Source organism: Oryctolagus cuniculus, chromosome 20, assembly GCF_964237555.1.
Source record: "Oryctolagus cuniculus chromosome 20, mOryCun1.1, whole genome shotgun sequence".
NCBI classification, from domain to species: Eukaryota; Metazoa; Chordata; class Mammalia; order Lagomorpha; family Leporidae; genus Oryctolagus; species Oryctolagus cuniculus.
The window spans coordinates 48,188,677-48,215,843 of NC_091451.1; the positions used below are offsets into that span (position 1 = coordinate 48,188,677).

At 46.9% G+C, this 27,167-nt stretch overlaps 1 pseudogene and 1 gene segment (V, D, J or C); both read right to left on the reverse strand.

Annotated features, from left to right (window-relative positions):
- The window catches only part of LOC103346896 (immunoglobulin heavy variable 3-23-like), a 504,788-nt gene that overhangs the window by 1,427 nt on the left and 476,194 nt on the right, over positions 1-27,167 (reverse strand).
- LOC127489185 (uncharacterized) lies at positions 617-27,161 on the reverse strand (annotated as a pseudogene).

Consider the following 27,167-nt stretch of genomic DNA (forward strand, 5'->3'; position numbering starts at 1 on the left):
GTGTGTTGTAGAAATGGGCACAGATCAACTCAATGTCATTCACATTTCCACCTCCTTTTCCATCACTAGTGTTGTGAGACCATGTGTCCTCATTTCTAGTTATTTGTGGAACATGCTGTGTGTTGTGGTGAACTGAGTCAGCCCACTGTGGTGTGGGCAGAATTATTCCTTCCTGTGAGTGCTTTGTGCCCTGGTATCAGCTGCTCTGTGTTCCCCCCTCTTCCCTGTGTCTAGTAACCATGACTCTGAGTTCAGCTCAAGCACTGCGTAGAAGTCACTGTGTCACAATTCACCCGCAGTCCTGTGTTCAGTTAATGCAGCCTTGTTCACAATAGTTCAGTCTACAATAAAGCAAGTGTGGATAGAACAGTGATTGGATTCCTTCACATTAGGACATGGAATATTATTCAGTATTAAGAAGGAGGTTGTTCTGATGTGGGGGGCGGAGCCAAGATGGCGGAATAGTGAGGGCGTGCACCGATAGTCCGGGAAAAGACAGTTTAATAAAAGTGGAGTTTCTGTAGCCTCAGGAAAAGGCTCAGGAAAAAATTGCAGAGGAAACCCTTCTGGATCTAGTTGATGTGACACAGAGGACCTATGGGGAGAGCAAGGTCACTCACTGCGTGGAAGCTGAGCCGTGGGAGCCGAGCCTCGGCAGGAGCCGAGCCGCCATGGGAGCCAAGTCGCCGCGGGAGCTGAGCTGCCACAGAAGCTGAGCTGCAGATTCTGCACGCCAGCGCTGGAAGGGGAGGTGAGACAAAAACCCCGGTATCCCAAGACATTGGCGGGGAAAGGCAGAAAGAGCCTACAGGGAATGAGGCCTGAAGCCCCACTGGGGAAAGTACACCAGGCTGACTGGAGGAGAGAAAAAAAACGAATAAATAAGGGGAACTGGCACGGACATTAGCCTCTCTCTCCACTCACCTTACAAAGCCAAGCAAGACAAAGAGCAGGCGCCATTTTACGTATGTAAAGCGGTGCCCACCATTAGCCAAGCAGAAAAACCTGACTCTGGTGGGGAGAAATAATAGGAGGTTAAGATCTAGTGAAATTGTGGAGCTAACAAAATGAGACTGTGAAACTCTGGGGGGGGGGGAGGTGAGAGAACTCACCGAGTACACAAACTCGGTAACCTTGGCAACCCGGTGAGAGACTGTGGAGAAATTTGAGACCACACTGAGGGCTGCATAAACTCTTTGTGTGGTCCAGGGGTAGAGCAGGCGAATACCCACAGGGGCCAGATTTCATACATCAACTACCCTCAATTCCACTCAGCTGTGTGGAATTACTTCCCAACTGAGTCAAAAAAAAAAAGAGAGAGAGAGAGAGAGAGTGAGCAAGCGAGTGAGAGAACAATGTGGGTGAGTTACCTTTGGCAGACCCTTAACCCTGAAAAACCAAACAGAGCTCTCTGGCCACACCCATCACAGCCTCTAAGGATCCATCAAAAGCAGACAGTCCACTTAATCTAGAGTCACAGTATAATGAGAAAAAACACCACAGCGAAGAAACCAAAGAATATCTCCAATATGCCAAACAACAAACGCAAAAACCGAGGTAACAAGAACAAGGAAGACACTATGATGCCTCCAAATGAAATAGGCACCCCAATTCAAGATTATGAAGATGATGAGAGAGAAGAAGTGCAAGAAGTGGATCTCAAAAAAATTGATAAGAACATTAAGAAGTTCTCAAAAACAAATTCTTGAACTACAGAAATCCTTAATGGACAAGATAGAAAATCTCTCTCGTGAAAATGAAATATCAAGGAGGAATCAAAATTAAATGAAACAACTAGTAGAACATGAAACTGTGATAGTGACGAGAAATCATAATGAAATGAAGAATTCAATAGATCAAATAACAAACACATTAGAGAGCCTTAAAACAGAATGGGTGAAGCAGAAGAGAGAATATCGGACTTAGAAGACAGAGCACAGGAAAACATAGTGTCAAACCAAAGAAAAGAAGAGGAAAGTAGAAATCTAAAAAATATTGTCGGGAATCTTCATGATACTATTAAAAAAACCAACATTCGGGTTCTAGGAGTTCCTGAAGGCATGGAGAGGGAGAAAGGATTAGAAGGCCTTTTTAGTGAGATATTAGCAGAGAACTTCCCAGGTTTGGAGAAGTACAGAGACATCCTAGTACAGGAAGCCCACAGAACCCCTAATAAACATGACCAAAAGAGATCCTCACCACGACGCGTGGCAATTAAACTCACCACAGTGAAACATAAAGAAAAGATCCTAAAATGTGGAAGAGAGAAACGTCAGATTACTCTCAGAGGATCTCCAATTAGACTCACAGCAGACTTCTCATCAGAAACACTACAGGCTAGGAGGGAATGGTGAGACATAGCCCAGGTACTAAGAGAGAAAAACTGCCAGCCCAGAACGTTATATCCTGCAAAGCTATCATTTGTGAATGAAGGTGAAATAAAGACCTTTCACAGCAAACAGAAATTGAAAGAATTTGTCACCACTCGTCCAGCCCTGCAAAAAATGCTTAACGATGTGTTACATACAAAAACACAGAAACATGGTCATCAATATGAAAGAAGGTAAACGAAGGAAACCTCACAGCAAACGATCACAGGAAGTTCAAAACATATATTAGAAAATATCTTTGGCAAATGGCAGGGCAAAGTTACTACTTATCAATAGTCACACTGAACGTTAATGGCCTGAACTGTCCAGTTAAAAGACACAGATTGGCTGATTGGGTTAAGGAACTAAACCCATCTGTTTGCTGCTTACAAGACACACATCTTTCCAACAAAGATCCATACAGACTGAAAGTGAAAGGCTGGAAAAAGATATACCATGCCAACAGAAATGAAAAAAGAGCAAGCGTAGCCATCTTAATATTGGCCAACATAAACTTTCCCACTAAAACTGTTAGGAGAGACAAAGAGGGGCACTATATAATGATTAAGGGATCAATTCAACAGGAAGATATAACGATTATCAATGTATATGCACCTAATTACAGGGCACCGGTTTATTTAAAAGATTTGCTAAGGGACTTAAAGGGAGACTTAGACCCCAATACAATAGTACTGGGGGACTCCAATACTCCACTCTCAGAAATAGACAGATGAACAGGACAGAAGATCAACAAGGATACAGGAGATTTAAACAACCCTATAGCCCAAATGGATCTAACAGATATCTACAGAACTTTTCATCCTACACATAAAGCATTTATATTCTTCTCAGCAGTACATGGAACCTTCTCTAGGATTGACCACATACTAGGCCATAAAGCAAGTCTCAGCAAATTTAAAAGAATTAGAATCATGCGATGCAGCTTCTCAGACCATAGAGGAATGAAGTTGGAAATTAGCAACTCAGGAATCCCTAGAGCATATGCAAACACATGGAGATTGAACAACATGCTCCTGAATGAACAAAGGGTCATAGAAGAAATCAAAAGAGAAATCAAAAATTTTCTGGAAGTAAATGAGGATAACAGCACAACATACCAAAACTTATGGGATGCAGCAAAAGCAGTGTTAAGAGGAAAGTTTATATCAATAGGTGCCTACATCAAAAAATTGGAAAGGCACCAAATAAATGAGCTTTCAATTCATCTCAAGGATCTAGAAAATCTGCAGCAAACCAGACCCAAGTCTAGTAGGAGAAGAGAAATAATTAAAATCAGAGAAGAAATCAACAGGATTGAATCCAAAAAAAAAATTACAAAAAATCAGCCAAACGAGGAGCTGGTTTTTTGAAAAAATAAACAAAATTGACACCCCATTGGCCCACCTAACTAAAAAAAGAAGAGAAAAGACCCAAACCAATAAAATCAGAGATGAAAAAGGAAATGTAACAACAGACACCACAGAAATAAAAAGAATCATCAGAAATTACTACAAGGACTTGTATGCCAGCAAACAGGGAAATCTATCAGAAATGGATAGATTCCTGGCCACATACAATCTACCTAAATTGAACCATGAAGACATAGAATACCTAAACAGACCCATAACTGAGACAGAAATTGAAACGGTAATAAAGGCCCTCCCAACAAATAAAAGCCCAGAACCAGATGGATTCACTGCTGAATGCTACCAGACATTTAAAGAAGAACTAACTCTAATTCTTCTCAAACTATTCAGAACAATCGAAAAAGAGGGAGTCCTCCCAAATTCTTTCTATGAAGCCAGCATCACCTTAATTCCTAAGCCAGAAAAAGATGCAGCATTGAAACAGAATTACAGAACAATATCCATGATGAACATAGATGCAAAATCCTCCATAAAATTCTGGCCAATAGAATGCAACAACACATCAGAAAGATCATCCACCCAGACCAAGTGGGATTTATCCCTGGTATGCAGGGATGGTTCAATGAGTGCAATCAATCAATGTGATACACCACATTAACAGACTGCAGAAGAAAAACCATATGATTATCTCAATAGATGCCGAGAAAGCATTCGATAAAATACAACACCCTTTCATGATGAAAACTCTAAGCAAACTGGGTTTGGAAGGAACATTCCTCAATACAATCAAAGCAGTCTATGAAAAACCCACGGATAACATCCTATTAAATGGGGAAAAGTTGCAAGCATTTCCACTGAGATCTGGTACCAGACAGGGATGCCCACTCTCGGTGCATCCGAGATGCTCGGTGAATCTTGTGCGCCCCCTGGTGGAGCCGCGCACCCCTGCAGGGAGGTTTGTGTCTGGGCTCAGCCTGAGGGCCCCTCACTGTGTCTCTGGCACAGAAATAGGTGGGCGTGTCCGCGCCTGTCAGACTGGTCATTTGCAGAGTCACCGTGTTCTGGTTGGTGTTGCTGGTGATGGTGAATCGGCTTTTCGCCCAGCTCGCGTAGTATGTGCTACCACTACCATATTAATGCATCCGATCCACTCCAGCCCCTTCCCTGGAGCCTGGCGGACCCAGCACATCACGTAGTTGTTACTGAAGGTGAATCCAGAGGCTTTGCAGGTGAGTGCCAGGGATCCCCCAGGCTGGAACAGGCCTCCCCCGGACTCCTGAAGCTACTGACACTGGACACCTGCAAACACAGACATCCTGGTCAGCATACTGTCACTCACCCTCTCTGTGTCTCTCACTCACGTCCTCTCCCAGACTCAGTGCCCCGCGTTCTCCATCATTACCTTTGAGCACAGCGACCAGGAGAAGCCAGCGCAGCCCAGTCTCCATGGTGAGCGTCTGTGTTGAGTGGGATCACTGAGTGGACACCTGGGAGTCCTGGGGCTGGAGCCCCTGTGCCAGAGCTGCAGGGTGAGGGCTGGGCAGTTTTTCATGGGCAGAGGGAGGCCCTATTTGCATGTGCTGCCCCTATATAGCAGGCATGGGGTCAGACGCCTCAGACAGGACAGGGCCCAGGACAGATTAGTGTCCTGGGTGTGTAGAGTGATGGCTTTGATATGATTCAGATCATATGACTTTTTATGTTATCATTATTTTAAATAGTTGAAGGCAAATACCTGGTTTCATCTTAATTCAGTGTGTATCCTTAATATCCAGTGTTAGCAATAACATGTCCTTCATTTATTTAAATAACCACTAGTTCCTTATCATCTATATGAAAGATATTGGGACAGAGATAGAGAGAGAAGGGGTGAGAGATACAGAAATGTAGAGATGGACAGAAAAGGTGACAATGGGAGATTTCTGCCTTTGAGTTGACAGCCCCAAACATCCCAAAGCCTACAACATCTAGGACTTAACCCTTCAAATACCTGAAGCCGAAAACAGTGTCTGTGTTTCCCACGTTGGTGGTAGGGGCTCATTTGCTCTTACCATCATCCACAGTTTCCCGTGATGCATTATCAGGAAAAAGTGTGGGAAGCCGTGAGGCTGGGCTCAGTCAGTTCTCTGATGGGAACACGGGTGTCCCTAGTGGGGACTTTGCCAATTTTGTCGTAGTACCTGCTGCCCACTTTTAAACAGATGAAAGACTGCAAGTGGATTCGTTTAAGGTTAACTATAGTGTGTTTCTTATTCATCCATTGCATTAGTTTAAAACTGTTTCTGGGCTGGCGCCGTGGCTCACTAGGCTAATCCTCCACCTTGTGGCGCAGACACACCGGGTTCTAGTACCGGTTTCTAGGTGCCAGATTCTGTCCCGGTTGCTCCTCTTCCAGGCCAGCTCTCTGTGTGGCCAGGGAGTGCAGTGGAGGATGGCCCAAGTGCTTGGGCCCTGCACCCCATGGGAGACCAGGAGAAGCACCTGGCTCCTGCCATCAGATCAGCGCTGTGTGTCGGCCGCAGTGCACTGGCCGTGGCGGCCCCTGGAGGGTGAACCAACGGCAAAGGAAGACCTTTCTCTCTGTCTGTCTCTCTCTTTCTGTCCACTCTGCCTGTTAAAAAAAAAAAAGAAAGAAAAACTTCGTGAACACAGAACACTGTACATGGTAGTGAGGTGTAGTGTGCTATTGGAATCTGTGTGTTGTAGAAAAGGGCACAGATCAACTCAGTGTCATTCACATTTCTACCTCCTTTCCATCACTCTGTTGGGAGGCCTGGAGACATCAGTTCTAGTTATTCATGGAACCTGTCGTGAGTGGTAGTGAACTGAGTCAGCACACAGTTGTGTCCGCAGAATTATTCCTTCCTGTGAGTGGTGTTTTGGCCCTGGTAGCAGTCTCCCTGTGTCCTCCTCTTCCCTGTGTCTAGGAACCATGACTCTGGGTTCAGCTCAAGCACTGGGTAGAAGTCCCTGTGTCACAATTCACCCCCAGTCCTGGGTTCAGGTAATGCAGCTTTGTTCACAATAGTTCAGTCTACAATAAAGCAAGTGTTCATAGAACAGTGAATGGATTCTTTCACATTAGGACATGGAATATTATTCAGTAGTAAGAAGGAGGTTGTTCTGTCATTATGAAACATGGGTCAACCTGGAGCATAATATGCTAACACAAATAATTGCGGTCCATGTGGACACATAGTATGTGACATTAGTTATATGTGCAGTCCACAAGCTTGAACTCACAGAGGGAGGAAGTGCAATGGTGATCACTGTCTACCATGACCCAAGTGTTTGTCTCCTTCCAGCCCTGTGGGAAACTGGGGGAAGTTCCAGGCTCCTGGTTTCTGGCTGAGCCTTTCCAGCCTTTGTAGCCATTCAGGAAGTGAACCAGTGGACGGATGCTTCACTCTCCATCTGTTGGTCTCTTCTTCTCTTGCGCTAACACTTTCTCTAAAATAAAATAAATAGAAGATTAATTATACATATGATTAAGAGCCTGTTTCCTAATGTTGAATGATCTTAAGCAAGTGAATCCCATTGGAAGAAATCAGTTGTTTAAATGCAGTGACTGACAAGGTGGTGACAGGAGCAGCACTGGAGTGAGCCTGTGGGATTCCTGCCTCCCGTATCAGGATGCTTAGTGCTGTTTCCTGGTTTGGTTCCGGTTTCAGATTCCTGCCTAAGCACACTCTGGGAGGCTGTAGGTGAAGTTCCAAGTACTGCCGTTTGGACACCTGGACAGAATTCCAAGCACCAGGCTGTCACTTGACCCAGCTGAAGCTTTTGTAGACATCTGGAAGTGACCAGGAGTTAGAAGATCACTGTCAGTCTCAGTCTCTTTGCCTTTTTGGAAACATATGTAAATGCACATATCTAAATAAGTGAAATAATATCTATAACTGTTTAAAAAAGATATAAAGGGGCTGGCGCCGTGCCTCACTAGGCTAATCCTCTGCCTTGAGGTGCCAGCACACTGGGTTCTAGTCCCGGTTGAGGCACCGGATTCTGTCCTGGTTGCCCCTCTTCCAGGCCAGCTCTCTGCTGTGGTCAGGAAGTGCAGTGGAGGATGGCCCAAGTGCTTGAGCCCTGCACCCCATGGGAGACCAGGAGAATCACCTGGCTCCTGCCTTTGGATCTGCGCGCTGGCCGTGGCGGCCATTGGAGGGTGAACCAAGGGAAAAAAGGAAGACCTTTCTCTCTGTCTCTCTCACTGTCCACTCTGCCTGTAAAAAAAAAGATATAAAGGCAACATATAAAATGATATATTGGGACCATCATGCATGTCCATATTAGATGCACAATGAGACATCCCATCCTTCCTGTTAGAATGAGTATTATACAATCCAGAGCTGACAAACCATGTGGAGGAAGCTAGAGATGATAACTCTGGTGCAAAATGGAAGTCAGGTAAACAAGTAAGTCTATTATGGAAAATCATCAAAAACTGAGAAATAGAATTTTCAAAAGATCTTCAAAAACCATTTCTGGGTAGAAGGAAAATGAAATCCCAGGGAGGTGTCCAAGTGTACCGCAGTCAATGTGGCAAACACCTCTACTCTTCCATGATAAACTATTGCAGCGTCATTCACAAGAGTTCACACATATAATCCAGTGAAATATTCTTGAAGAAAGAATCAACAATGGAACAAATGGACAAAATTATATTTAACAGGAAGTTTATATGGCAGTACAGATGAGGAAATTCTGTATTTTGGACAACTCGGATGATCCTGGAGAATAATGTCCAAGGATAATGTGTCAGGGTAAGTACACTCTGCTAACCATGCAGGACAAGAAGACAAATAAGATGTGATGCTGGATACATGGGATAAAAGGATGAAGTCACAGAGGCAGGAAGTACAATTGTGAAGACCAACATTTGAGCGAGGGAGGAACAGAGGAGACGCTGTAGTAGGGTCAGAGTTTCAGCCCGACAGGATCCACACACTGAGGGATCTACTGTACAGCATTGTCACAGCAGTGAAGGGAATATTGTGTCTACTGAATTCCAAAACAGGAGACAACTGACATTCTGCCATGGGAACATGTGGTTTTCTGATGAGCATGTCAATAAGACTGACTTCGTAACTCCACTTAATTTCATACATTCATTATTCAACACATATTATTGTACATCATAAGTCTTTGAGGTGTTATTTATCAAACATTTATGACCAAAAATTATCAAAAATGAAGATTCAACACTCTGAATACTGGTGTTGTGTTTGTCAATGTTTTATGAAGATGATAAATAAAGGCAGTGCACTCAAGGCTTGGCAGCTGGAACCCAGGAGCATGGAACTGCATCACTGTTCCCTCCTTGGTGATGGGGCCTCATAACAGATCCTTTATCTACTGTCTTCCAGGGTGCATTGTCAGTAAAAGTATGGGAAAGTGTGTAAATAGGCTCCATCCAGCACTCTGATATAAAGCCTGGGTGTCCACCTCTCTAAAACTGATCTAAGACTGCAAATGGATTGATGACGCCAGTCAGCATAGACATGGAGTGAAGAGCAGGGATTCTGGACACATGGTCTCTGGGACTGGCTCTTCCTGCAGCTGTGATGCAGCCTCAGGACACTGGTCATCATGCTGGAGCCACAGACACAGCTCCCCGTGATGTGGACTCCCTGTGATGTGGACTCAAGCCCCAGAGTGCACAGCCACTGTGTGTCCCATTTTATGCTCTCCCTGAACCACAGTAGGTGCAGGGGGTCCCACGACACTGGAGCAGAACCAGATCAGCTGGAAGTGCACACCCAACACTTTCCATTCAGTTATGACCTTGACTGCTGATGTCCAGTGTTTTTCCCTCCTGAGTTCATGCAGGGAGCCCCCCAGGAGGGTCCCAGGAGCTAGAGGATGAGGAAGTCCCTGTAGGCTTCCCAGGTGCCTGCAGAAGCTCAGCCTGAGACACAGCTGAGCTGCAAGTACATCCTGAGTGCTGTGACGTTCACACAGGGACCACAGACTGTTCCAGGATTAAAGGGGAAATGGAGATTTGGTATAAAATATATACAAGTGAGTCTGGATCATCCACAGTTTAAAATAAAAGATTGGTTCAGTTCAGCATGCTCACTTGTTTTTGATTTTATTTGTTATTTTTTTGACAGGCAGAGTAAGACAGTGAGAGAGAGAGAGAGAGAGAGAGAGAGACAGAGAGAAAGGTCTTCCTTTTTCCATTGGTTCACCCCCCAAGTGGCCGCTATGGCTGGTGCGTTGTGGCCGGCTCGCTGCTCTATCTGAGGCCAGGGACCAGGTGCTTCCTCCCGGCCTCCCATGCGGGTGGAGGGCCCAAGCACTTGGGTCATCCTCCACTGCACTCCCGGGCACAGCAGAGAGCTGGACTGGAAGAGGAGCAACCAGGACTAGAACCCGGAGTGCCTGCGCCGCAGGTGGAGGGTTACCTAGTGAGCGGCGGCGCCAGCAACACTCACTCGTTTTGACAAGAGAGAGATGACTTAAGTAGTTGAGGTTTAACAGATCAAGGACCCTGCCTCAGCTGCCCCTGGTTCTAAAGGGAAAACTAAAACTGTCCTAAAGTCAGCAGTGCCCTGAGGGTGCTGCCCTGAGTCAGGTTGGAAAAGACTCAAAGGGATCTCAGAGTCCCACATCTCTGATCCTGGTGAGCACAGTCGCTGTCCATGAACCAAATTTGTTCATTTAGGACTCCTTCTTTCACAGCGAACTTTCTCTCCGTCAGTGAAGTTGGCAGGGACAGAATCATAAAAGTAGAATTCTTCCCTCAAAACTCTTACAGGAGAGGAAACCCCAATTCCTTGACAGGAAACCAGGGCTTCATCTCCCTCTGCACCTGTGCAGGACCAGAATCTGCGCTCGGTGCATCTTGTGCGCCCCCTAGTGGTACCGCGCGCCCCTGCAGGGAGGTTTGTGTCTGGGCTCAGCCTGAGGGCCCCTCACTGTGTCTCTCCCACAGAAATAGGTGGCCGTGTCTGCGCCTGTCATACTGGTCATTTGCAGTCACCATGTTCTGGTTGGTGTTTCTGGAGATGGTGAATCGGCTTTTCACCCAGCTCACGTAGTATGCGCTACCACTTCCAGCATAAAGGCATCCGACCCACTCCAGCCCCTTCCCTGGAGCCTGGCGGACCCAGCACATGTAGTAGCTGCTACTGATGGTGAATCCAGAGGCTTTGCAGATGAGTGCCAGGGATCTCTCAGGCTGGACCAGGCCTCCCCCGGACTCCTCCAGCGACTGACACTGGACACCTGCAAACACAGAAGACATGGTCAGGAAGCTGTCACTCACCCTCTCTGTGTCTCTCACTCACGTCCTCTCCCAGACTCAGTGCCCCGCGTTCTCCATCATTACCTTTGAGCACAGAGACCAGGAGAAGCCAGCGCAGCCCAGTCTCCCTATTTGCATGTGCTGCCCCTGTATAGCAGGCATGGGTCAGACGCCTCAGACAGGACAGGGCCCAGGACAGACGTGGGTTTCCTGATGGTGTATGTTGCTGCCTATTATAGGATTCAGATCATTTAATTTTTATGTTCTCATTGTTATTTAAACAGTTGAAGGCAATGACCTTATTTCATTTTAATATGTGTGTGCCCTTCATATCGAGTGTTAGCAATACCATGTCTTCATTTAAAATAACCATTGGTTCATTATTATCTATATGAAAGGCTTTGCAACAGTGATAGAGAGAGAAGGTGTGAGAGAAACAGAAATGGAGGGACGGACAGAACAGGTGACACTGGGAGATTTTTGCCTTTGGGTTGAGGTCCCCAAACTCCCAATGGGCAACAACATCCAGGACTCAGTCTTTCTAGCCCTACAGCTGAAAACTGTGTCTGTGTTTCCCACGTCAGTGATAGGGGCTCATTGGCCTGTAGCATCATCTACAGTTTCCCATGATGCATTATCAGGAAAAAGTGTGGGAAGCCATGAGGCTGGGCTCAATCAGGTCTCTGATGGGAACATGGGTGTCCCTAGTGGAGACTTAGCCAATTTTGTCCTAGTGCCTCCTGCCCACTTTTAAACAGATGAAAGACTGCAAGTGGTTTCCTTTAGGATAACTACGTTTTGTTCCCTTATTCATTCATTGCCTTAGTTTCAAACTGTTCCTGAACACAGAACACTGTACATGGTAGTGGGGTGTAGTGTGCTATTGGAATCTGTGTGTTGCAGAAATGGGCACAGATCAACTCAGTGTCATGCACATTTCCACCTCCTTTCCATCACTCTGTATTTGGAGGCCTGGAAGCCTCAGTTTTAGTTATTCATGCAACCTGTCGTGGGTTCTAGTGACCGAGTCGGCCCACTGTTGTGTGGAGCAGAGTTATTCCTTCCTGTGAGTGGTGCTTTGTGCTCTGGTATCAGCCGCCCTGTGTTCCCCCCTCTTCCCTGTGTCTAGTAACCATGACTCTGAGTTCAGCTCAAGCACTGGGTATGAAGTCACTGTGTCACAATTCACCCACAGTCCTGGGTTCAGGTTGCAGCTTTGTTCACAGTAGTTCAGTCTACAATTAAGCAAGTGCGTATGAAACAGTGAATGGATAATGTTATATTTGATCTGGAATATTACTCAGTATTACGAAGGAGGTTGTTCTGTCATTAGGAAATCATGGGTCAGCCTGGAACACAATATGCTAACAGATATAATCCCGGTACATGTGGGCACACGGTATGTGACATTAGTTGTATATGCCATCCACAGGCTTGAACTCACAGAGGTAGGAAGTGCAATGGAGATCACTGTCTACCATGACCCAAGTGTTTGCCCCCTTCCAGCTCTGTGGGAAACTGGGGCAAGTTCCAGGGTCCTGGTTTCTGGCTGAGCCATCCCAGCCTTTGCAGCCATTCAGGAAGGAAACCTGTGGAAGGAAGATTCTCTCTCCATCTGTTGGTCTCTTCCTGTCTTGCTATGACACTGCGTTTCAAATTAAATAAATGGATACTTAAAATAAACTCCTGCTGCCCATATGTGAGGCCTTGATTGACTTCTGGGGTTGGATTTTGCCTGGCTGAGTCCCTACTGTTGCAGGCATTTTGGGTGACAAACCAGTGGATGGAAGTGCGCTCACTCTCTCTCTTTGTCTGTTACACTCTGCCTACCTCTTTATGTGTAATGTGAATCAATAGTGGAACAGACCCTTTCTTCCATCATCTCATATCCAAGGAAGAGATTTCCCTAGCCTGTGTCTGTCCTGCTCATTTTCTACAAGAATCTCCCGATAGAGATGGGCTTCACCAGGGAGTTTTCCTGGATGCACCACTGATTACGTGGTGTGGAAGTAGTGGTGATGGAATCCCCCAAGAGCTGATCTCTACGAGGAAGCCCTCTTCCTGTCAGGAATCCATGTCTCCCCTGCTGCATGGGAACGGCGTTATAGAACCAAGAAAAGGAACAGAACAGAGAGCCACACACTAGCAACTCCTCTACTACCACCTGAAACAAAGACTCACTTGTGTCTCCAGAATTAGATGGAGCCACTCAGAAATAGTCATTTCTACATCAGCTGAGTGAATTGCTTCAGGGTCTGTAAGAATCCTACATGAGAGAACAATTGCATTTTTGCGGGAGACATGTTGTAAACACATGGGGTTGATTCAGTTATCCTGGTGAAGAGCAGAAAATTTGTTCATTCCTGATGATGATAAAGTTGAGAGTTGAAGGACAATTTTGCTTCCACAGAAGGAGGAGCACAGCTAGGAACAGGTGCGGGCAGTCCCTGGAGGAAGGAGTCGGGGTCTCTGGACACACAGTCTCTGGGGCAGGCCCTTCATGCAGCAGGGATGCAGCTCCAGGGTTGGATCATTGGTGGGCTCACAGGGACACAGTCCAGAACCACCTGGACTCTAGTGCAGACGTCACTGGGCTGTCCCACCTGCTGGTCTCCCTGAGATGGAGACAAGGCCAGCAGAGTGTGGGGAACAAGACCTCTCCACACCCAGTGTTTTCCATGAGTCTGACCCCTTGCACTACCAACGGCCACCTCTGCTTGCAAATGAGAGCAGGTCCGGGGATCCCAGGAGACGTGAGTGAGGAAGAGCAAGCAGGAGTTCTAGGAGCCACAGCCTGAGCCACCCCTGAGCTGCAGGTTAATCCCTGACCTGGGGTTTGGGGCACGTGGACCTCAACCTGTGAGTTCAGGGTGAAGAAGTGAAAGGGAGACGAGGGCACAGCTGTAGAGAATGGACACGGGAGCCCCAGGGACCAGGACCATGGGTCAGCTCACCCCTCAGGGCCCAGCTGTGCAGGAGGGGAGGGCATGGATGTGAAACACTGCAGCATCCATAGCCCCTGACCGGCTCTACACTGCCCCTGGGCTCTCAGCAGGGTCCCACATGACGTCAACAGAGAATTCCACGGACAGCTCTTCCGTGACTCGGGCTGGAAAAGGCTCCCCGGGTGCCCAGAGCTTAGTCAGGTCTCAGATGCCGGGGCCCCAGAGTTGTCATTCATTCCTCCAAAAAGACTCCATTTTCTTCTTGTGACGTCTTCCCGCGATACCAAAACTTCTGCTCGGTGATCGGTGTTAGGGACAGAATCATCCATGCAGAACTGGAACATAAGAAATAGTTACAGGACCACAAACCCCAATTTCCTCAGGAGGACCAGGGATTCACCTCCCACTGCATCTGGGAATGGGTCTGAGTCTGCTCAGTGCGTCTTGTGCGCCCCCTGGTGGAGCCGCGCGCCCCTGCAGGGAGGTTTGTGTCTGGGCTCAGCCTGAGGGCCCTCACTGTGTCTCTTGCACAGTTATAGAGGGACGTGTCCGCGGCTGTCAGACTGCTCATTTGCAGATCCAGCATGCTCTCGACGTTGTTTCTGGAGACGGTGAATCGGCCATTTACCCTGCTCGCATACCATGTGCTACCACCATTAGCATTAATTTCTCCATTCCACTCCAGCCCCTTCCCAGGAGCCTGGCGGACCCAGCACATCCAGTAGCTACTGAGGGTGAATCCAGAGGCTTTGCAGGAGAGTTTCAGGCTTGACCAGGCCTCCCCCGGACTCCACCAGCTACTGACACTGGACACCTGCAAACACAGACGTCCTGGTCAGGAAGCTGTCACTCACACTCTCTGTGTGTCTCACTCACGTCCTCTCCCAGACTCAGTGCCCCGCGTTCTCCATCATTACCTTTGAGCACAGAGACCAGGAGAAGCCAGTGCAGCCCAGTCTCCATGGTGAGCGTCTGTGTTGAGTGCGATCACTGAGTGGACACCTGGGAGTGCTGGGGCTGGAGCTCCTGTGCCAGAGCTGCAGGGTGAGGGCTGGGCAGGTTTTCATGGGCAGAGGGAGGCCCTATCTGCATGTGCTGCCCCTATATAGCAGGCATGGGGTCAGACGCCTCAGACAGGACAGGGCCTGGGGCAGACGTGGGTGTCCTGGGGGTGAGGGTGATGGGTATAATAGGATTCAGATCATATGACTTTTTACATTATCATTGTTTTTTAACAGTTGAAACAAATACCTTGTTTCATTTTAATTCAATGTGTACCCTTAATATCCAGTGTTAGCAATATCATTTCCTTCGATTTTTAAATAACCATTGGTTCATTATCATCTATATCAAAGACATTGGAATAGTGATAAAGAGAGAAGGGGTGACAGAGACAGAAATGTATAGACAGACAGAAGAGGTGACAATGGGAGATCTGCCTTTTGATTGACAGCCCCTGACATCCCAAATGCCTATAACATCTAGGACTCAGCCTTTCTAAACCCTGGAACAGAAAACAGCGTCTGTGTTTCCCACTTTGGTGGTAGGGGCTCATTCACGTGTGTGTCATCTACAGTTTCCCATGATGCATCATGAGGGAAAAGTGTGGGAAGCCGTGAGGCTGGGCTCAGTCAGTTCTCTGATGGGAACATGGGTGACCCTAGTGGGGACTTAGCCAATTTGGTCCTAATGCCTGCCACCCATATTTAAACAGATGAAGGACTGCAAGTGGATTCGTTTAAGGTTAATTATGATTTGCTTCTTTATTCGTCCATTGCCTTAGTTTCAAACTGTTCCTGAACACAGAACACTGTACATGGTAGTGGGGTGTAGTGTGCTATTGGAATCTGTGTATTGCAGAAATGGGCACAGATCAACTCAGTGCCATTCACATTTCCACCTCCTTTCCATCACTCTGAGTAGGGAGGCCTGGAGGCCACCATTCTAGTTATTTGTGGAACATGATCTGGGTTCTAGTGAACTGAGGCAGCCCACAGTTTTGTGGGCAGAATTATTCCTTCCTGTGAGTGGTGCTTTGTGCCCTGGTATCAGCCGTCCTGTGTTCCCCCTCTTCCCTGTTCTGTAACCATGAGGTCAAGCACTGGGTAGAAGTCACTGTGTCACAATTCAGCTGCATTCCTGAGTTCAGGTTACAGCTGTGTTCACAATAGTTCAGTCTACAATTAAGCGAAATGTGCATAGAACAGTGAATGGATTCTTTCACATTAGGACATGGAATATTATTCAGTAGTAAGAAGGAGGTCATTCTGTCACTAGGAGATCGTGGTTCAGGCTGCACCATAATATGCTAAAATAATCCAGGTACATGTGGACACATAGTATGTGACATTCGTTGTATTTGCAGTCCACAAGCTTGAACTCACAGAGGGAGGAAGTGCAATGGAGATCACTGTCTACCATGACCCAAGTGTTTGTCCCCTTCCAGCTCTGGGGGAAGCTGGGGGAAGTTCCAGGCTGCTTGTTTCTGGCTCAGCCATCCCAGCCTTTGCAGCCATTCACGAAGTGAACCAGTGGACGGAAGCTTCTGTCTCCATCTGTTGGTCTCTTCCTCTCTTGCTATAACACTGTCTCTACAATAAAATAGATACTTAAAATAAATTGAAGATTAATTATACATATGATTAAGAGCCTAGATCCAAATGTTGAATGATCTCAAGCAACTGAATCCCAAGGGAAGGAATCAATTGTTTAAATGCAGTGACTGACAAGGTGGTGACAGGAGCAGCACTGGAGTTAGCATGTGATTCCTACTCCCGCATCAAGATGCTGAATGTTGTGTCCTAGCTTGGGTCCAGTTTCAGATACCTGCCAGTGTGCACTCTGGGATGCACTATGAGAAGTCTGAATTAATCCCATGTGTGAGACCTGGACTGAATTCCATGTACCTGGCTATGATCTGACCCAACTCAGCTTTTATGGGCATCTGGGAAATGATCCAGGATTCACTAGATCACTGTTGTCAGTCTCTGTCTCTTTTTCTTTTTGGACAAATACACAAATACAAGTTTTAAAGAGGTAAAAGTATATCTGTAATTTTTTGAAGAATGTATATAAAGGCAAACATACAAAATGCTTTAAATCTGGGATCATCATGCGTGTACATATTGTAGAAACAATGAGATATCCCATCCCTTTGTTGGACTAAGTATTATCAGACATAGCAGAGCTGACAAATGATGTACAGGAAGAGGGAGATGATAACCCTGGTAAAGGCTGGAGTCAGGTAAATTAGGAAAACTTTCATGGAAAACATCAGAAGCTGAGAAATAGAATTATCACAGGATCCTCAAACACCATTCCTGGGTAGAAGGAATATAAAATCCCAGGGAGGAGACCACGTGGTGTGCAGTCACTATGGCAAACAGCTCTGCAGTCCCATGTTCAAATAAAGCAGCGTCATTCTCAAGAGTTCACACATATAATCCAGTAAAATTAGCATTGAAGAAGGAATGGATAATGGACAAATGGACAGAGTTATATTTTAACAGGAAGTTCATAAGGAGATTTAATGAGATGATAAATAAAGGTCACTGTATTCAAGGCTTGGCACCTGGAACCCAGGAGCATGGAACTGCATCAGTGTTCCCACCTTGGTGATGGGGCCTCATAACACATCCATCATCTACTCTCTTCCAGGGTGCATTGTCAGTACAAGTATGGGAAAGCGTGTAAATGGGCTCCATCCAGCACTGTGATATGCAGCATGGATGTCTCCCTATATAATACTGAGGAAAGATGCCAAATGGATCGATGACCCAGTCAGCATAGACATAGAGTGAAGAGCAGGGACTCTGGACACATGGTCTCTGGGACTGGCTCTTCCTGCAGCTGTGATTCAGCCTCAGGACACTGGTCATCATGCTGGAGCCACAGACACAGCTCCTCATGATGTGGACTCCAGCCTCAGAGTTCACAGCCACTGTGTGTCCCACTTTCTGCTCTCCCTGAAGCACAGCAGGTGCAGGGTGTCCCTGACACTGGAGCAGAACCAGATCAGCTGGAAGTGCACACCAAACACTTTCCATTCAGTGATGACCTTGACTGCTGATGTCCAGTGCATTTCCCCTCTGAGTTCATGCAGGGAGCCCCCCAGGAGGGTCCCAGGAGCTAGAGGATGAGGAAGTCCCTGTAGGCTTCCCAGGTGCCTGCAGAAGCTCAGCCTGAGACACAGCTGAGCAGCAGTACATTCCTGAGTGCTGTGACGTTCACACAGGGACCACAGACTGTTCCAGGATTAAAGGGGAAATGGAGACTGGGAATAAGGTCTGTGGAAAGGGAGTGTTTATCGCCCACAGTGTAAAATGAAAGGTTGGTTCAGTTCAGCACACTCGCTCGTTTTGACAGTGAAGAGTTAAAATTGTATATGTGCAAGTGTAAAAAGTTAAGCTTAAGCTTACAGGTTTAAACCTTCCTGGTAAAGCTGTAAAAATAAGACAGAGTGAAGTAGCACCTTGACAGTAGGGACTCCATTTTGGAGCACTTGAGACTCCATTCTGGGAAAGCACCCCCCCACCGTGAGACTCTGGTTTGCAACCATGATCTCAAATAGTCGGACAATAGCAGTGCACTACATCACCCTTGGCAGAGCACAAAAACCCCCTAGCATGATTGCTCAAGCTTGAAAGTAGAAAGGCTGCACCTGGGTTACCTGGGCTAATAATAAAATTGTGATTTGTCTGTGTCTTGCATTAATGTCAAGTCCTAATTGCTAATTGTAATATTGTAACTGGTATTGTCAAGATTAAGATAAATATTAATTTCACTTAGGTTTTAGGTTATGTTGACCCCAGTAACCATATACTCTCTTTTGATTTTATGTACTCTCTTTTGATTTTAGCAACTGTGTATAGCAACCGTGCATAGCAACCATGTATTCCCCCCTTCCCGGTTTTGCAGTTTTTGCCTTTATAAACCCTAACCTTTGGTTATTCGGAGCTGCTCTGTTCATGTATGATCAGACAGCCCCAGCATGCTGGATAATCAATAAATCTTTAACCCTTTGCTGGTTGCATGAGAGAAAAGTCTCCTGGAGTCATTCCTCAGGCGGTGGGCTTTTTCAGACTGTAACAACAAGAGAGAGATACTTAAATCGCAGATTTTTAAACCCAAACCCTGGCTCAGCTATCGCTGGATAGAAAGGGAAATGTAAAATTGTCCTAAAGTTGGCAGTGCCCTGAGAGCGTTGTCCTGTCAGACTGGACAACACTCACGAGATCCCCAGATCCTCCCACATCTCTGATCCTGGTGATCCTGGAGACCACTGAGCCTGGATTCGTTCATTTAGGACTTCTCCTGTCACATCAAACTTCTCCACGTCAGAGAATCAGTAGCAGGGTCAGAATCATAAAAGAAGAATTCTTCCCTCAAAACTGTTATGGGAGAGGAAACCCCAATTCCCTGACAGGAAACCAGGGCTTCATCTCACTCTGCACCTGTGCATGACCAGAATCTGCGCACAGTGAGTCTTGTGCGCCCCCTGGTGGAGACGCGCGCCCCTGCAGGGAGGTTTCTGTCTGGGCTCAGTTGTCTTGCACAGTAATACAGGGTCGTGTCGCAGCTGTCAGACTGTTCATTTGCAGAGACACCGTGTTCTGGTTGTTCTCTCTGGAGATGGAGAATCGGCCATTCACCCAGCTCGCGTAGTATGTGCTACCATCACCAGTATAAATGCATCCGATCCACTCCAGCCCCTTCCCTGGAGCCTGGCGGACCCAGCATATCCAGTAGCTGCTACTGATGGTGAATCCAGAGGCTTTGCAGAAGAGTTTCAGAGATTCCCCAGGCGTGACCAGGCCTCCCCCGGACTCCACCAGCTGCTCCTGACACTGGACACCTGCAAACACAGATGTCCTGGTCAGGAAGCTGCCACTCATACTCTCTGTGTCTCTCACTCACATCACTCCAGACTCAGTGCCCCGTGTTCTCCATCATTACCTTTGAGCACAGCGACCAGGAGAAGCCAGCACAGCCCAGTCTCCATGGTGATCGTCTGTGTTGAGTGTGATCACTGAGTGGACACCTGGGAGTCCTGGGGCTGGAGCTCCTGTGCCAGAGCTGCAGGGTGAGGGCTGGGCAGGTTTTCATGGGCAGAGGGAGCCCTATTTGCATGTGCTGCCCCTATATAGCAGGCATAGGGTCAGATGCCTCAGACAGGACAGGGCCCAGTGCAGATGTGGTGTCCTGGGGGTGTAGGGTGATGGCTATGATAGGATTCAGATCATATGAATTTTTTTTTCTCGTTGTTGTTTTACCAGTTGTAGGCAATGACTTCATTTCATTACAATATGTGTGTGCCCTTAATATCCAGTGTTAGCAATATCGGGTCCTGCATTTAAAAATAACCTTTGCTTCATTATTAACTATGATAATGACATTGGAACAGTGGCAAAGAGAGAATTGGTGAGGGAAACAGAAATGTAGAGATGGACAGTGAGTTGACAATGGGAGATTTTTGCCTTTGGATTGAAAGCTCCACAATACCAAATGCCTACAACATCTAGGAGCAGGTCGTCCTAAATCCTAGAACAAAAAACTGGGTCTGCGTTTCCTACGTCAGTGGTAAGAGCTCATTCGCTTGTAGCGTCAGGTACAGTTTCCCAAGATTCTTTATCTTCAAAGTGTGGGAAGCCGTGTGGCTGTGCTGAAGCAGCACTCTTATGGGAGCAGGTGTGTCTGTGATGGGGACTTAGCCAATTGTGTCCTAATTCCTGCTGTCCACTTTTTTTTTGACAGGCAGAGTGGACAGTGAGAGAGACAGAGAGAAAGGTCTTCCTTTGCCGTTGGTTCACCCTCCAATGGCCGCCGCGGCCGGCGCGCTGCGGCCGGCGCACCGCGCTGATCCGATGGCAGGAGCCAGGAGCCAGGTGCTTTTCCTGGTCTCCCATGGAGTGCAGGGCCCAAGCACCTGGGCCATCCTCCACTGCACTCCCTGGCCACAGCAGAGAGCTGGCCTGGAAGAGGGGCAACCGGGACAGAATCCGGCGCCCCAACTGGGACTAGAACCCGGTGTGCCGGCGCCGCTAGGCAGAGGATTAGCCTAGTGAGCCGCATCGCCGGCCCCTGCTGTCTACTTTTACAGATGAAAGAGTACAAGGGGATTCACTTAAGGTTAATTATTTTTTTTGAAAAATTGTGGTTTTATACCATGTGATTTTTCTCATTTTTATAAAAATTAATTTAATTTCTTTAAAATCAGAGATACACAAGAAAGAAGGAGAGGCAGTGAGAGAGAGAGAGAGAGAGAGAGAGAAGTCCTCCATCCACGGGCTCCCTCTCCAATTGGTAACAATTGTCGGAGCTGCACTGATCTGAATTTAGGAGCCAGTTGCCTGCACTGGGTCTCCCTTGGATTACGGGAACTGAAGATGGAAGCCATCTTCTACTGCCTACCAAGGCCACAGCAGAGAGCTGGATTGGAAATGGAACAGCCAGGACTCCAACTGGCGTCCATATGGGATGTCAGCACTGAAGGCAGAGGCTTTACTCACTACACCACAGCACCAGCCCTGATGATCTTAATTATATGTGGAATCCCCAATCGTGAGCTCACAGAGGCAGGAAGTACAATGCAGATACTGAGTCTGGGAGAAGAGAAGAAAAGGGACCACATTCCTGCAAGCACAGAGAGTTTTCAGTGACCAGAGAGGCACATCGAGAGATCTACTGCACAGCACGGGGACAATAGTTATGAAGCTTTATTGTGTTCTTTCCAGTTCCTGCAGGAGTAGGCATTTGTCATTCGATCACAAAAGAATGGTGGTTTTGCTAGGGAAGGACTTGTGAGTTCGTCTGACTCTAGAATTCCTGATGAAAGAAATCCACATCAACACCTTTCCTTATACCTCACATATAGATTCAGGTACTATTTGTCAGTTTAACATTTATGAAACCTATTTTGAAGGGACAATTCTCTGTTGACTTGTCTTGCGTCTGTCTGTGGTTTTATTCTAAGAAGAAAATTACGTGGTGTTGCAATCATTGCTGGTACTAATGCAGTCACGAGGGCTGTGAGTTCATCGGCACGTGAGAGGTTATCTGTCGTGTCCGGCTGGCACAACTGCCCCACCACTGCCCTCTCGAATTCCTCCCCTCCCATGTGTGAAGCTGAGTCATTTTAGAGGAGCCCCTGTCTTCACTCAGATCACGTCCATGGAAACCTCTCTCTGTGCTGTTTACTTCACCCACAATCTCCCTGTGTCCAACTGGTTTCACAAGCCGTTTCTTCATGGACCTACCAAGGCCCACCTGCCAACTCCTTGAAAACACAGTCATCAGAGACCCCAGTCATGCTTGCCCAGACAGGACCACCCTCTTCTCACCATGGTGCAGTCCTGCCATTTGTCACCCTGGGGACACAGCGTCTTATACAACTGACAGCCCCTCAGCACCTGGTGGGAGACTCTGTCTTGGTGTAAACACAAATGGAATATGTTTCTGTCAGTTATAATTTGAGTGAATTCTCTTGGTAGGGTAATTTCTTGTGACTGTATATATCTGACAAATTAAATTTCACATTTCCTAGTACTGTAGATATGAGGTGTTCTCACATAACAATGGAATTCACTGTGTCAGATGGTGGATTGTGTCAATGAATTCTCTTGGCAAATGCATGAAAACTGTCCCCAGCTAAATAGAAACAATTTCTCTTTGTCAATCTTCTCTCAGAAAAGGCAGAGATGTGTCAACTGTTTTAATTTAGTAGGAATTTTTGTGTCTCTGGATTTAGATGGGAGTCACTCAGAACACACATTGCTGCATGAGGTGAGTGACTGGCTGCAGTTTCTGTAAGACTGTTCATGGCAGATCAATTGCAGTTTAGCAGAAAATATCCTGTAATACACAAGGGATCACTGCACTGGGCATTTCTGGCTGCAGGAACTTGGTTTCCCCTTGAGGAGTATGAACTTGACAGAAGAGGAGTTATTTTCTCTTGGAAAGGATGAAGTACTGATGAGGACAGCCAGGGGGAGCCAGGGAGGGAGGAGCGGGGACTCTGGACAGATGGTCCAGGGCTGGCTCATCACGCAGCACTGATTCAGCTCACCAGGTGGGTCAGCGTGTGGCAGCTCCTGGCAGCCAGATCCCAGGGATGGGGACTCTGGCCCCGGAGTCAGGGCCCTGGACTGTCCCCCGCTGCTCACCCTGAAACACCGCAGTGTAGGCGATTCCACCACACTGGAGCAGAAACAGAACCTGTAAGTCCACTCCACACACTTTCCAAACAGATTCGTCCTTGAATACAAATGTCCACCTGTGCTTCCCATGGGTTCATGCAATGAGGTCATCTGAAATGTTTCAGGAAACTGAGTGTGGAATTTCATGGTGTTGGGGAAACTTGAATGCAACTGAAAATAATTCATCCTGCTGTCATCTCACACCAGTATACCAAAGAGAGTGAACAGGATGAAACTCTTAAAGGAAAGACCCGAGACTGTAAAGTTCTAGAGGAAAACACAGGACAAAAGCAAGTTCCCATTGGTTTGGGCAATGATCGTTTGATAATCTCCAAAGTACAGGCAACCAAGATACATAGACAAAGGATAATGGATCCAACTACAGATTCTGAGTAACAAAGAGAAAGATTGAAGAACCAGGAGTCGCCCGCAGATGGGGAGAAAGTATTTTCAGATCATAGCCGAGTGGGCCAACTTGTGGCATGCATCACTCAGGAGCATGGGTTCAGATTCTGCTTGCTGTACTTAAATCCACCTCCCTGCTGGGATCCAGACCTGGGAACTCTGTCAACGATGACTCAAGTGTGTGTCCCCTTCAAGCCATGTGGGAAACTGGAGAAAGTTCCAGGCTCTTGGCATTAGGCTTGCCCAACCTCACCTTTGCTGCCATATAGGAAGTGAACCAGTGGATGGAAGATTCTCTCTCCATCTGTTGGTCTCTTCCTCTCTTGCTATAACACTGACTTTCAAATAAAAAATAGGTTTTTTTAAACATTGAAAGATTAGTTATACATATGACTAGGAGCCTATTTCCAAATGTTGAATGATCTCAAGCAACTGAATCCCAAGGGAAGAAATCAGTTGTTTATATGCAGTGATGATAAGGTGGAGACAGGAGCAGCACTGGAGTGAGCCTGTGGGATTCCTGCCTCCCATGTCAGGACGCTTAGTGCTGTGTCCTAGTTTGGTTCCAGTGTCAGATTCCTGCCTAAGCCCCTCTGGGAAGCCGTGGGTGATGTTCCAAGTACTCCCCCGTGGAGCCCTGGTCAGAATTCCAAACACCAGGCTGTTGCCTCACCCAGCTGAAGCTTTTGTAGCCATTGGGGAAGTGACCCAGGAGTTAGAAGATCACTGTCAGTCTCAGTCTCTTTTTTTTATGGAAAATATGTAAATACAAATTTTAAAATAAATGAAATAGTATCTTCAAATTTTCAAAGTGCATATGTAAAGGCAAACATCATGCATGTCCATGTTAGAAGCACAGTGAGACATGCCATTCCTCCTGTTAGAATTAGTATTATCAGTGATATCAGACCTACAAGCCTCATGAAGGAGGAGAGAGAGAGAGATGTCAACCTTGGTCCAAGGCTGGAGCCAGGTAAATAGGAAAAAACATTATGGAAAAGCATGAAAAACTGGGAAATAGAATTATCACAAGATCTTCAAACAGCATTGCCTATTAGAAGGAATATGAAATCCCAGGGAGGGGTCCACCGATCCGCAGTCACTGTGGCAAATACCTCTGCAGTTCCACGTTGAGTTAATGCAGGGTCATTCACAAGAGTTCACGCAATAATCCAGTGAAATTTTCATTGAATAAGGAAATCAATAATTGAGGAAATGAAAAAGTTGTATTTTAACAAGAAGTTTATATGGCAGTAAAGTGGAGGGAATTTTGTATTTTGGACAACTTGGATCATCCTGGAGAATAATGTCCAAGGATAATAGGTCAGGATAAGTATACTCTGCTGACCATCCTTACAAGAAGACAAATAATACGTGATGCTAGTTACGTGGGATAAAAAGGATGAACTCACAGAGGCAGGATACAATGGTGAAGACCAAAGTCTGAGTGAGGGCGGAACAGAGGAGATGCTGGAGCAAGGTCAGAGTTTCAGTCTGACAGATCCACACTTTGAATGATCTGTATAGCATGGTGACAGCAGTTAAGAGAATATTGTGTCCACAGAATTACAAGCAGGAGAAAAATGATACTATACCTGGAAACAAGTGGGATTGTGATGAGTATGTCAATAAGAATGACTTCATAATTCCATTAATACACATTCATTTTTTCAACAGATATAATTGTACCTCTTATGTCCATAATCAAATATTATTTATCAAACATTTATGAAAATCAAAAGAGAAAAATGTGCAAATATGAAGATTCAGATCTCTGAATACTGGTGTTGTGTTTGCCAATGTTTTATGGAGATGATAAATAAAGGCAGTGCACTCAAGGCTTGGCAGCTGGAACCCAGGAGCATGGAACTGCATCAGTGTTCCCACCTTGGTGATGGGGCCTCATAACACATCCATCATCTACTGTCTTCCAGGTTTATTATTCATTACAAGTGTGGGAAATTTTGTAAATAGATTCAGTGCAGCAATTTGATATGAAGCCTGGGTGTCTCTACTACTTTAAAATTGATGAAAAATTACAATGGGTTATTGATGACATCAGCATAACTACTGGGTGAAGAGCAGGGACTCTGGGCAAATGGTCGCTGGGACTGGCTCTTCCTGCAGCTGTGGTTGAGCCTCAGGACAATGGTCACCATACTGGAGCCACAGACACAGCTCCCTGTGATGTGGACTCCAGTGCCAAAGTGCACAGCCACTGTGTGTCCCACTTTCTGCACTCCCTCAACCACAGCAGGTGCAGAAGGTCCCACAACACTGGAGCAGAACCAGATCAGCTGGAACGGCACACCCAACACTTTCCATTCAGTGATGACCTTGACTGCTGATGTCCAGTGCATTTCCCTCCTGAGTTCAGGCAGGGAGCCCCACAGGAGGGTCCCAGAACCTAGAGGATGAGGAAGTCCCTGTAGGCTTCCCAGGTGCCTGCAGAAGCTCAGCCTGAGACACAGCTGAGCTGCAAGTACATTCCTGAGTGCTGTGACGTTCACACAGGGACCACAGACTGTTTCAGGATTAAAGGGAAATAGAAATCGAACATAAAGTCTATCGAAAGTGAGTGTGGATCACCCACATGTAGAGTCAAAGGTTGGTTCAGTTCAACACACTTGCTCTTTTTGACAGGCGAGAGATACTTAAATAGCTGATTTATAAAGACCAAGAACCCTGCTTCAGCTGTCCCTGGTCGAAAGGGAAAACTAAAATTGTCCTAAAGTCGGCAGTGCCCTGAGAGCGTTGTCCTGTCAGACTGGACAACACTCACGTTGTACCCAGATAGACCCTCATCTCTGATCCTGGAGACCACTGAACATGAATTGGTTCATATAGGACTTCTCCTGTCACATCAAACTTCTCTATGTCAGGAATTCAGTAGCAGGGACAGAATCATAAAAGAAGAATTCTTCCCTTAAAACTGTTACAGGAGAGGAAACCCCAATTCCCTGACAGGAAACCAGGGCTTCATCTCCCTCTGCGCCTGTGCAGGACCAGAATCTGGGCTCAGTGAGTCTTGTGCGCCCCCTGGTGGAGCCGCGCGTCCCTGCAGGGAGGTTTGTGTCTGGGCTCAGCCTAAGGGCCCCTCACTGTGTCTCTCCCACAGAAATAGGAGGCCGTGTCCGAGGCTGTCAGACTGGTCATTTTCAGATCCACCGTGGTCGTGGTTCTGGAGATGGTGAATCGGCCATTCACCCAGCTCGCGTAGTATGCGCTACCACCAGTATAAATGAATCCGATGTATTCCAGCCCCTCCCCTGGAGCCTGGCGGACCCAGAGCATTGCATAGCTACTGAGGGAGAATCCAGAGACTGTGCATGTGAGTGTCAGGGATCCCCAGGCAGGACTTGGCCTGCCCAGGATTCCTCCAGCTGTTCCTGACACTGGAACCTGCAAACACAGACATCCTGGTCAGGGCACTGTCACTCACACTCTCTGTGTGTCTCACTCACGTCCTCTCCCAGACTCAGTGCCCCGCGTTCCCCATCATTACCTTTGAGCACAGCGACCAGGAGAAGCCAGCGCAGCCCAGTCTCCATGGTGAGTGTCTGTGTTGAGTGCGATCACTGAGTGGACACCTGGGAGTGCTGGGGCTGGAGCTCCTGTGCCAGAGCTGCAGGGTGAGG